The sequence below is a fragment of the Rattus norvegicus genome, chromosome 6 (genome assembly GCF_021556685.1).
Source record: "Rattus norvegicus strain SHRSP/BbbUtx chromosome 6, alternate assembly SHRSP_T2T, whole genome shotgun sequence".
Taxonomy (NCBI): domain Eukaryota; kingdom Metazoa; phylum Chordata; class Mammalia; order Rodentia; family Muridae; genus Rattus; species Rattus norvegicus.
Genome location: NC_141539.1, coordinates 77,021,893 through 77,033,899, shown reverse-complemented (window position 1 = coordinate 77,033,899; position 12,007 = coordinate 77,021,893). Strand labels below are relative to the sequence as shown.

Here is a 12,007-nt window from a genome sequence, read left to right as displayed (position 1 = left end):
AAAAGCTCTGAGTGCCAATAAATAAGTCATGTCTTTATCTGAACACATCCAAACTGGGCATCCATTAAAAAGGGAGGGGGTAAGGGAAGGAAAATCCAAGTGGAATGAGGGACCAGTAGATGAATTACTTCATCCTGAATGTTTCAATTGGCTTTCTTTACAGGAACCATTTTTTTCCCTAGTGGTGATAGATGCAGAATGTCATCAATCCAGCCTTTTACCCTTGGTGGATACTTGTCTTTCCACATGCATAATTTTTTTTCTCTTTGGCTCCAGACACAAAACATAGTATGATTGTGATACAGGATTTATTTGAAGAGATTTCATCTGGAAGGAAGTCAAGCAGGGTGCTGGCAGGGGAGCGTTTACAGATTATGACATGTAATCTGGATAATACTCTCAAACACAAAGATCCGAATGTTGGGATAAGGTTACCTCATATGTGGCCATGAGCCTCCCCTCCTGCAGCCTCTCTGAACTCACTCTAGAGTCTGAGAAGAGCCCATGCTGGAAGGATAAAGGGAGAGACAACACCAGCACAGGGGCGCGTGTTCTGAACGTAGCCCAAGATGAATCACCCAACAGGACTTAAGCATTCTGCTATTGTTGCCCCGAGAACGGGTTGCCTTTTTAGATAGGATTCATATCCACAGTTATCGATAGAGAGGGGGCTCGGGGTTGAGTGCAGATAAGGTCTTATTTACATTCTGGTACTTGGGATAGTCCTGACATTTTTATGTTTGTACCAGGAAGTTATAGAAAAGTGATTTTTAGCTTACCTCTTCATTTGGAGACCAGTGGATTTAAATTCATCCTCATCTTGGAGGTGACTGCGGAAAGTACATCTTTATAACACCCAAGTTAAGCTGTGACTGTGCTTTCCTTTAAGTGAATGATTCTAGAAGATACTAAATTTTTTTTTTCTATTTGCAAGACTCTCTTCTGGTTGCCTTCAGATCAAGACTCCCAGCTCCTTCTCAAGCACCATGTCTGCCCGGGCTTTACCATGTTTCCCACCTTGATGATAATGGGCTGAACCTTGGAACCTGTAAGTCAGGCCCATTTAAATGCTTTCCCTTATAAGAATTGATGATGTCTTGCTCATGGTGTCTCTTCACAGCAGTGGAAACCCAAACTAAAACACATTTCTAAAACTTTTGGAAAAGAAAAGCGACCCCCAAAATTCAGACAATTGATTATACTAATTCTCAAATCTAACCCACTTACAGATAGGCTGCTTCCAGAATTACTTGTTGTTCGGGTTGAGAAGCCAACACTAGGCCAAGTACATGACAAGAACCCATTGGACTCCACGGCCCTGCAGACCGTTCTCCCCATTAGCCCCACAGACTATTTTTTGTTGTTGCTTCACATATCAGCTTACTTGAGAAGAAACTACATCATTGTTTCAAGTGAAATGCTATTTACAAAAGATTATTTTATTTTAAATTATGTGTCTGTTTGTGAATGTGTGCATGTGACTGTAGGTGCCCATACAGGTCTGATGTGGGTGCCGGGAGCTGATCTCAGATTTTCTGCAACAAAAGCGGTGCACACTCTCTCTTAAATGGCTGAATCATGTCTCTAACCCTTAAGTGAAGATTGAAATACGAACACTGAGTGGATCAGTGTGGCTATATCCAGTGACAAATACCTATTACTGTGGCCATCAATAATTTTTATGTAAATTTGTTTTGGGGAGAGGGGTTTTCCTTTGTGTCTTCTGCTTAATACTATGCACACACAAGTGACATACTCTCTACTGAGCAGGTTGGATTTATATGTTTAGGAATAAATAAATACATATGTGTTTAACAACAATTAGAGATAAAAGGCATCATAAATTTGAAAGAGAATGTGCTGGGGGGGGCGTACATGGGAAGGTTTGATGGGAGAAAAAGAAAGGGGTAAATGACGTAATTATATTATAATCTTAAAATATTAAAAATTTAAAAAGGCTATATTGACTCACTGTCGCAGGCCAGAGGCTGAGGAGGCAGATCAGATCGCTCTGAGTTCAAGACCACTTTGTCTATAGAATGAGTTCCAGGACACCTGGGGCTGTACAGTGAGCTCCTTTCTCAGAACAGAAGAGAACAAAACAAAAAACACATCCTAGGTAAACTCATTCTATTATAGTGCTGTTTAGTATGTAAACTACATTGATATGCATAAAATATAAAATATAGCCTTCAAATTAAAAAAAAATAAATAAATATGAGCATTAAAGAGAAATCCTTGGGTGGATAAGCCAGTAGAGCCTGACTCTCAGTCCTTCGACTAGTCAACAGGAAGTTCTGACTTCGCCATCACCATCCCACACCAACATCCAATAAACACCATCTTACCAAGTCCTTGCAGATTTTGAACACATGGAGAGGAAGAAGAAGACAGGAAGAGATGCTTTCATTTGCAGATGGCAGGTGACAGTGGAGCCCAGGGTATAATCTTTCTGCCCTGTATTCTCTGGGGATGTGGCTTCTCTGTGCAGTTTATACTAGAAAGTTAAAAAGAAACACTTATTTTACTAGAGAAACAACAACACAGAGTATAAGATGCTGTTAATTAGTTCCGGGGCAGAGCAGAGTGTAAAAGAACACACATCAGAGACCATAAGCCCTTCCCCACACAAACCCTCTCCTTTTTCTCCAGACACCAACATACATTTCTAAGCTTCCAAATCAGAGAGCCTTTGATGTGGACCTAAAGCAAGCAGCACTATTTATAAACTACTCTCCTTGTTTGTAAAAATGAGAAAAATACCTTCTTTTCGTATGAAAACAAAACAGAGATATATTCTAAAAGATCAGTGTGTGTGTGTGTGTGTGTGTGTGTGTGTGTGTGTGTGTGTGTGTGTGTGGTGTTTAAATTCAAAGATTTTAATTTTTGAATTTAAACATCGGCTGTGACGTTTCTAACCACCTAGGCAGAGAAAGGTCAGTTCTGAACACGGAACACTTTTCCTCCATCTTTTACAAGCGTCTTAGTTTGAATGCTTTGCTTTTACTCTGCTCAAAGTCCACAGTGCATTTCATATTGCTCTATTTCATTTGCCATTCGAAGCAGCTCCAAGAGGTAGATGCAGGTTTCTCTGAGAGGAAACAGAACAAAGGAGAAACTAGGGTCTAGAGGAGCGTCAGGATTTTGGAGCCATAGAGGTCAGCCTTGGCCCTGGGTCAGCTGTCTGACTGTCATGGAGCTGTTGCAGCTCAGGGCAGGATATGGCCAGTTCCCTGCCAGGGAGGAGATGACTATGATTTGTCTATTCCTCTTGTTTCAGTGTTGCATTGATTCTACTGAATGGTGGGCTGAGTCCTTGGGAAAGGATATAGATATGGATATAAATACATATGCAGATTCAAATGCAGATATAGATACAGATACAGACACAGAGGGAGGTAGATGGATGGGCAAGCAGACAGACAGGCAGGCAGACAGAAAGACAGATGGTTAGGTAGGTAGATGATAGGTAGATAGGCAGGTAGATAGATAGACAGACAGACAGTGATAAATAGGTAAGAAGGTAGATAAATACATACATAGAAAATATATAAATAGGTAGGTGGGTGGACAGATGAATGGATGGATGGATTGATCCATAGAGAGATGTAGAAAGAAAAGTAGATGCATAGACAGGTAAGTGGGTGGGTAGATGGGTGGATGGATGGATAGATGGATGGATAGATAGATAGATAAATAGATAGATAGATAGACAGACAGACAGACAGACAGACAGACAGAGGCATCCAGCAAGTAGGATAGAGATATATAGGCATTCATAGAATGTTATGACAGGATAGATTCGATTAAGAATTGCTGATCTTAGTCCTTTAATTCCTTCAAATATTTTTTGTAGCCATCAAACTGGGGGTTGGGGGGAGACTGGTTAAAAACAGAATGCCAGTAATCACTGTGATGAGTATTGGTGGCAAGGGTGAAGCAGCTGCTCACCCTTTATTGTCATAAAGTGGCCAGGGTTAGAGACGGTTAGAGCTTTAGGGGAGCAGATCTCTGGGGTCTGTGCCCGCTGTGTCTCTAACAGCATTAGAAGGGGTGCATTGGTGTAAACAATAACAAGGTTTAGGTTTGCCCAAATGGCTATTGACTCTGAGTCTGCAGAGAGGAGAAAAGATAAATCAGACCAGATTTCCTGTTATAGCCAATTTATGGGAAAGTGAGAAACATGACTGACTCCCATGATTCCCATGGATGATGGGATAGCGTGCCCTGGATTTTAGGCCTCAGCACTGTGACCAGTGGAAATAAAATGGCAAAAAGACAGCAAAGGTAAAACAAGTCGTGCCTGTGGGGTTTGAAGGAGGGTATCTAACCACAGAAAGGGGCTGAGAGTGGCTCCACTACAGGGATAACTCCCCACAAGAACAAAGGTTCTGAATCCTGCTTGGTGGGCAGGACATCTAACATCTAACCTACAGTGGCTACCTTAGGAAGGAACGAGCAAACGCTCTCCCCCACCTCTTCACAGCATGTCTTTTCGGGAAGCAGGTGACCTGGAATTTCCCATTACTGGCCTTGAATTTAGACTACACTTTAGTGTACAGGCCATCCCTACCTTCTTTCTGTCATTGTAAATAAAGAGCCCCAAATCAGAAGCTTCTCTTTCCAGCTTTTTTGTTAGTCAGAAGAGTGGCTTTTTTACTTGGAGGAAACTCCCCATTGGCTTTTACAATTATTACCAGGCTCCCACGAACATTGTGGCCTCATGAATTTATATTAACAATCTCATTAATTCGGCTATATATTTTTCGGCAGCAGCAACAACAAAATGGTCCTTGTTATAGACTTATATATGGGAATTCCATCTTCTTAAAAATCACCACATGATTATAAAAACAAATATGTGAGGGAAGAGTGTCTTTGGTCACCAGAGGGACTGTAGCCACAGCACACTGATGGGCCATAATAAAAGAAAAATCAAACTTACAACAGAGAATTGGATGCCCGAGCTTAAGATCTGCACCTATACTCTCTGAGTTTTATGGCCTCCCTAAAGGGAAAGGTATGTGGTCTGTTAAATATCATCATAAAATATCTCCTTGAGGCCTTAATCCAGTGTGGGCCACTTGTAAAGCTGAGACGTCAGTCCCCAAATCCAGGACAGTTCTCTTAGTCTACAGACATCACTGGAAGGAGAGGAACTGTAGAATGAATAGCTATAAACAAATTGGAATAGAAATGCACCTTTGTTATATACTGATTAAATTGCTTTAGCATCGTATCTACACACTTTCTTTTCTACATGGGACCCAGGAGAACACAAAATTCCCATCTAACTTCTACTGAGGGTGACCTTAGAAGTGCTGTTCAGTTTTCTATATGTTACATGATATCTTTACAATGACAATTAAAGCTATAATAATGATATTAACGTAACAAATAAAACCAAGTCGACTATATATGGGATGATAGAGATTTTAAAAATTCTGGTCATCTCAGATAACATCAGTGAATATTATCAATGACTGAGGCACAATCTTACAGCTAAAACAAAAATCATGATGTTGCAGGGTCATTTGACAGTTACCATGACATCCCTGTAAATCCCTTATTTGATCTCCTTTTTTATCTGTCTTTGGTATGTGTTTAGAAACAAAAAAGTCAGCAATTATCTCTACCTCAGAAATCAAATTTATTACCCCAGGGAAGCCACTGATTTATTATTAAGAGCTTCTAAAAACCAAAGAACATTTTTGGAGTTCCCAATGGGGGGCGGGGGACGCACTTGTGAAAAGAACTGTCCCAGTGTCGTGGGAGTGGAAGCTCACGTTCCAGGTGCAACAGAATGGTGGTGTGGAAGCTGGGGATGGTAGATGTGCAAGCACTGACCTTCTGCACTCTGGTATGTGCCACCTCCCCACACCGGTTAGATGCTCCATGTCCTCGAGAATAGAGATTTATAGTCAGAGCTGGATGGCTTATTTGCAAATATTAAAAAAAAACAAAACAAAAACAAAAACCACCAAACCTAACACACAGTAGGAATGCAGCCCTGAGATCCTCAAGGGAGGGAAGGAGAATGGGAGGGTAGGAAGGAGGTTGGAGGACCCAGAATTGCTCAGCAATTTCATCAGTCCCACCACTTATAGAGTATACACAGTAGAGACTGAATCCAGGAAAGCCTCCAAAGTAGAGGACTTACCGAAGAAAGACCCTAAAGCAATTGAACAAGGAGAAAAGGACAGGAAAAAATATATTTCATAAAGCCAGGCCTAAACTAATACTTTTTGCCCTCCACCCTCACATTCACACTTAACCTAAAAAGATTAAAATATCATAATAATTCTGAGCTTTCTGGCTTTCAAGATTTCCATTATGACACATCCGTAAAGCGGGCAAAGTGACTGAGGAAGAGCAGCTGGCTTTCATTTCCTGCTCATTTGAAGGTCACTTTTGGAGATAAAGATTATATTTTTGCAGAACCAGAGGATACACGATCATTTCTAGAAACTTGTAACACCCGATGTTCTGAAGGAGCGAAGGAAAATGAATGATCCTATTAAGATACTTCTAACCATAAATCAGAGGTGTTAGGCTCTGACTGGCTAACTTCTGCTTCCCATTTGACTCATTTGAAAACGGAACTGATGTGAATATAGATTGGGGAAAGATGCCTGGTACCATTAGAAGCGGTTCATAAGCTACTACTCACGGATCTGCAATTGAAATACAATGTGCCTAGCACTCAGGGACAAATATTTGCATCGTTTCGGTGTTAACTGACTCTGTACGTGTAGCAGAAAAATGGGTGTCATGTTTGTAATACAAAAGTCAGTGTCTCTTGGGGAACGGTGTGAGCAGTTTGCTAATGACGGACTGGGGGAGCAGTCCTATTCTCCAGAACTGACTGTGGGGAAATGTCCTATTCCAGAACTGACTGGAGGAGCGGGATCCTTTACTCCAGCAACCCTCCTTCTGTTTGCAACTTCTCTTTACACAGCGCTTGTGTGACTCCTCCCTCCATCTAGTGTTTATAGTGATATTTTTGCTTTATCCCTTGCCTTTTCTGTGACAATCTCTAAATGTAGGGGATATGGACACACCTTTTCTGCTGTTTTCTCCAGGTTGTTAGATTCCAGTCTCCAGGTCCTCGGGTCCCGGGGACATTCTCCAGATAGCATGGCAAAGTTCAGTTTTCTCATCTGAAAAAAATGGAGCTAAAACAACTCTTATCATACACAATAGTAGCTTTGAGGCACAAAATTGGGTTTGTAGAGGTGTGCAAAAATACATGGCAACGAATAGTTGCAGAGAAATCCTCTCTAAGACCAAAGGGTGCCAAAGAAGTAAAGAGAAGTTCTTTAACAACAAAAAATATTCAAGATCCAATGATATGAACATTGGTGGGGTTTTGTTTGTTTGTTTGTTTGTTTTTGTTTTTTTAATGTTGCTTATTTTCACTGTTGAAAGCCTTCTATGCACTTGTATTCTTTTATTCCCAACTTCACAAATATATGGAACTGGTAGCTAGTTATATGTATCTTATAACCACAGCATAAAATGCCCTCTGCCAATGCCTACAGACCGACTGTTTCCTGGACCCACTTGAAAAAGAAAAAAACTAGAAGAGTTAAAAGGAAGGTCAGCCAGCACCTGTAACTGAGCATGCGCTGAGGAGCTTGCTGAGCATGCGCAGAGACTCTTGCCAAACACTCCTGAAACAGGTGTGGTCCAGACTTGACTGCCAAGACAGAACCTTAGAGAGGGCTCTCTGCAGACGGTGTCATTATCGCTTTTCTTCACTGCAAGTTGGAAACAAACTTTCTGCAAAAATACAAAGTGGAGACACCAGCCCCGGTCTTTAAGAGAAACAAAACGGGCATTGTATATACTCCAGAACACATACTTAGAACATGGCAGCTAAGTGGGTTTCCATGAAGGCAGTTCCATAGCCAATTATGTAAGAAAACCTAAGAGCTAAGTAATGGCTCAATTTATAAGCTATGATTTTATCGCCATATGGGATATCATCCAATATCTTAAGAGACAAGTCATTGAGAAGTAGGGTTAAATATTTGTGACACTCCAAGTTTGGATTATAAACTACAGTCCTTCAATATTAACACATCTTAAAGAAAAGAAGGGGGAAGGTATTAAAGCAAAATGTCTCTAGTTTTTGTTTAAATATAAGATTTTCAACAAGTCCACAAGCTTCTGGAAGAAACGCTTCACAGTACTAAGCACCATGCTGGGCACCTGCAGCGTTCTGAACTGCATTGTTAGTAAATAAATGATCAAACACAAACAAAATTCAAAATCCCTGTTTGCAGCTCCTTAGGAGCTCCCTGAGAGCATGCCCGGTTGTGTTGTGCTGTGTCTTCACGTGTAGAGATGGCCTTTGCACCTTGGTACAAACATTGCACTTCTCAAAGCTTCGGAAGTTGTTTGTTCATTCATTCGTTCATTCATCTATCCATCCATCCATCCATCCATCCATCCATCCATCCGAGTATGCCTCGATTTTCTTGTCCTTTCTTCATGTGAGACAGTAAATCAAATTAAAATAATTGAAATTTCTAATGCTTAAAAACACTGAAGCAGCTGACTGCAGCTTGATGTGGGTGTAAAAATATAAAATATTAAAACTGGATTACATTAAATACATTCTGTTAGGTCTCCTAAAGTTCATAAAAAAAATGAAAGCTAACATTATTCCATGTTTCTATCCCATATTACACCTGACCCCATCATCCCGGAGGATGAGCACTGTTTCCCACAGCCACAGTCACCCCTTCATTTCTACTCTGTGTATTTCTGTTGTTTCTTCATTTTACCCTAAGTTCTGCACATAATTATAAATAAATTCCACAATGTTCTCTGCTTTCACGTGTTTTAGGATTCTATATGAATGAGACACATTAAGAAAAAAGAAGAAGAAGGAGGAGGAGGAGGAGGAGGAGGAGGAGGAGGAGGAGGAGGAGGAAGAGGAGGAGGAGAAGGAGAAGGAGAAGGAGAAGGAGAAGAAGAAGAAGCAGCCAGGCTGGAGAGATAGCTCAGTGGTTAGAGCACTGACTGCTCTTCCTGAGATCCTGAGTTCAATTCCCAGCAACCACATGGTTGGCTCACAGCCATCTGTAATGGGATCCGATGCCCTCTTCTGGTGTGTCTGAAGAGAATGACAGTGTACTCACATACATAAAAATCAATCAATTAAAATAATAAAAACTAGAAAAAGAAAGTCATATGAGCTGAAATGTTACATACCATGTGTTCTTTAAAAAGGTATTGGAGAGAGCATGTCAATTGTGTGTTTAAGACCAAATGGTCAGTCCTGAAAACAGACATTCAAGAAATATTATATGAACTCAACAGGTTATATTTGGGAATATATATGCATATAAAAACATATATGCATGTGATAGCGATTGATGAAATAAGAGGCCATGAGTTTAAGGAGACCAGGAAAGACTGTATGGAAAGGTTTGTAAGGAAGAAAGGAAAGGGAGAAATGTTGTAATTAAATTAAAATTTAAAATAAACAAAACCAGTGCAGTAGAAGCATAAAGTGGGAGACCTGACTTAGGCAGTTCAGGGAAGGGTTCTCGAATGAAGAGTTGGACCAAGTTAGAGGGTGGGTGTTGGTGGAAAAGGATAGAATGCCAGTTCAGCAATCTAGCTTTGAAGAGTTGGGAGAACTCTTCTGGCTTGAAGAATGTAGGAAACTCCAATGTGGCTAGAGACTTTGAAGCAATGGTCCCCAACCCTGGTGGCACTTAGGAAGCTTTGCAAACACCCAAGAGCCTGAAGCCCATTCCTCAGTTTTGATAATGATTAGAGGATAAGAAGAAACTGAATTTGTTTTACTTTCCCTAGGTAATTTTAATGTGCAACCAAAATTCAAAATTACTGCCTTAAAGACAGGAGATGTGAACCTGGAGTGAAAGATTAGACTATGTGGTTCTTGTCATGGTTTTGATGTTTTTTGCCCTTTGGTTTATTGATTGCCCTTGAAACTGCCATGTAGCTGAAGCTGATCTTGAATTTCTGACCCTCCTATCTCTACTTCCCATCAGCTAAGATTACAGCACCCAGGCCTGGCAGGATTTTGTCTTTCTATAAAAGACAGTGAGAATCCTTGACAAATGGGTCTGTAAAGTGTCTCCCAGGCATGCAGGCTCTTGTCATCTTGCAATCGGAGTAGTTGAGGTGACCCACAAGGGACCCTCATGAGACTAGAACATTACCATTCCCCTGTGGAGGGATAGAGGACACAGGAGGATCAAGAGCCCTTCCCCCTTCTCCCAGGATATGTAAGTGGTTATTAATCAGTAGTGGGGAGAAATGACTCTCCGGTGGTGTAGTTGCCTAGAAAGAACTTGCCCTGAAAGTTCTTTCCTGTACTCCTCGCCCATACTCCTGTAAGTAACCCAAAGCAGGAGTTGAGTAAAAAAAAATTCTTTGGTGTGACATGACCTTTAGTATTGATCATCCAATCTGAAAATTGATGCCTGAAATTGATTATTTATACATTTATAAATAATCTGATTCTTGGTAGACTATTAGTTTGTTTTCTGTCACTATGATAAACACTATGGCCAGGTCGTGGAGGAGAGGATTTATTTGGCTGGTAAGTTATAGTCCATCCTCTAGGGAAACCAAGGGAAGCTCTCAAAACAGGAACCTGGAGGCAAGAATTGGAGCTAAGGCCACAAAGGAGCGCTGCTTATTGGCTCCCTTCTCCAGTTCTGCTGAGCTACCTTTCTCATAGGTCCATTTTCTGGGGGTACCACCCACAGTGGGCTGGACCTTCCCACACCAGTCTTTATTCAAGAAAATGCCAGATTGGCTTTTCCACAGGCCAATCAGTTGGAGGGAACTTCTCAAGTGAGTTTCCCTCTTTGCAAGTGATACTAGTTAGTGTGAAGTTGACCTAAACTAACACAGATAACATTGGCTTTACATTTATCCCCTTGCTATTTGATATTTGTTATCTCCCGACAGCCTTTTCACCTGCCTACAGGTCTTAGGCATCTGCGAGTTCACAGCTATAGTCTTCTCTCGTGGCTTTCATTTTTTGCTGCTGTTATACATTTTTGACCTACAAAACATTAATAATTACATGGTCATATATGTCTTGTCATGTTTTATCACTCAATATTTAATCTTCATTTACATACCTCAGGCTTAGGAAATAATGAACTTGAAAGCTACGTTGGGAGAGTATTGAAGGGGGGTGGGTGGATGGGGGTGGGGTGGGGTGATAGGGTGGGGAGGGCACTCTTAGCCCCTCGTGGAGAATTCGAAGAGAAATCTCAGCAGAAGTGGGAAGGGCAGAAAGAGGCTATCACCACCGTCCAACCGACTGTGGTCAGTGTAGGGTGAGCTTCCAGCTATTTACTACGACATAACAAACATTGCCAAACTCAGTGACAAAAATAACTATTTAACGTTGTTCACAGTCTTCTTGCTTTGGATATGGCAGAATGAGAAATTCCGTTTTGGCCCCACACTGTCTAGGATCTCACCAGAAAGGCTCAGGGAGAAGGGAGTGGCTGAGGACTGAAGTCATACGGCACCACATCCTTTCACAGGCCTGGAGCCCAATTTGAGATTACTAAGAGACTGGCTTAGCTGGAACTGGGCACTCCAGACCGTGCAGCCTCCCCAAGTGGTTTGAGACCCTCCTAGCATGATGGCCTCAGGAGCATTAAATTGCAGGACTACCCAAGCTTCCAAGAGTCAGTGTTTCAAAGACCAAGATGAACTGTGTGAGCTTTGAAGTCCTGGCCTCAGTAGCCACATAGCAAAACTTCTCCTGGTCTTTGTGAAGCAGACCCAAGAGGAAAAGGACAGATTGCATCTCTCAAAGGAAGTGAATCTCCCTGGTGCATGTAACCTCCATGGCAGAGCTGCATCCCGGGCAAGAAAGCTACAGTGTCCATTTATGTCTTACCTAAAATGTTTTGAGTCAATGAACTACCATTATATTGAAATTTTAAAATGTTTTGGAAATTCGGTGGGAAAGCAGACTAGGTTGCCTAAATTTGCA

At 41.3% G+C, this 12,007-nt stretch overlaps 1 long non-coding RNA gene across 2 annotated transcripts in view; it reads left to right on the top strand.

Annotated features, from left to right (window-relative positions):
• Positions 1-9,170, top strand: part of LOC148005240 (uncharacterized) — a 29,864-nt gene extending 20,694 nt beyond the window's left edge. Inside the window, exon 5 of one of the 2 annotated variants that reach the window (XR_015623478.1) lies at positions 8,855-9,170. This is a non-coding gene — a long non-coding RNA (uncharacterized LOC148005240). The remainder of the gene's footprint in view (positions 1-8,854) is intronic. The other variant, XR_015623477.1, reaches the window with a different exon arrangement.
• Positions 9,171-12,007: the final 2,837 nt, after the last annotated feature.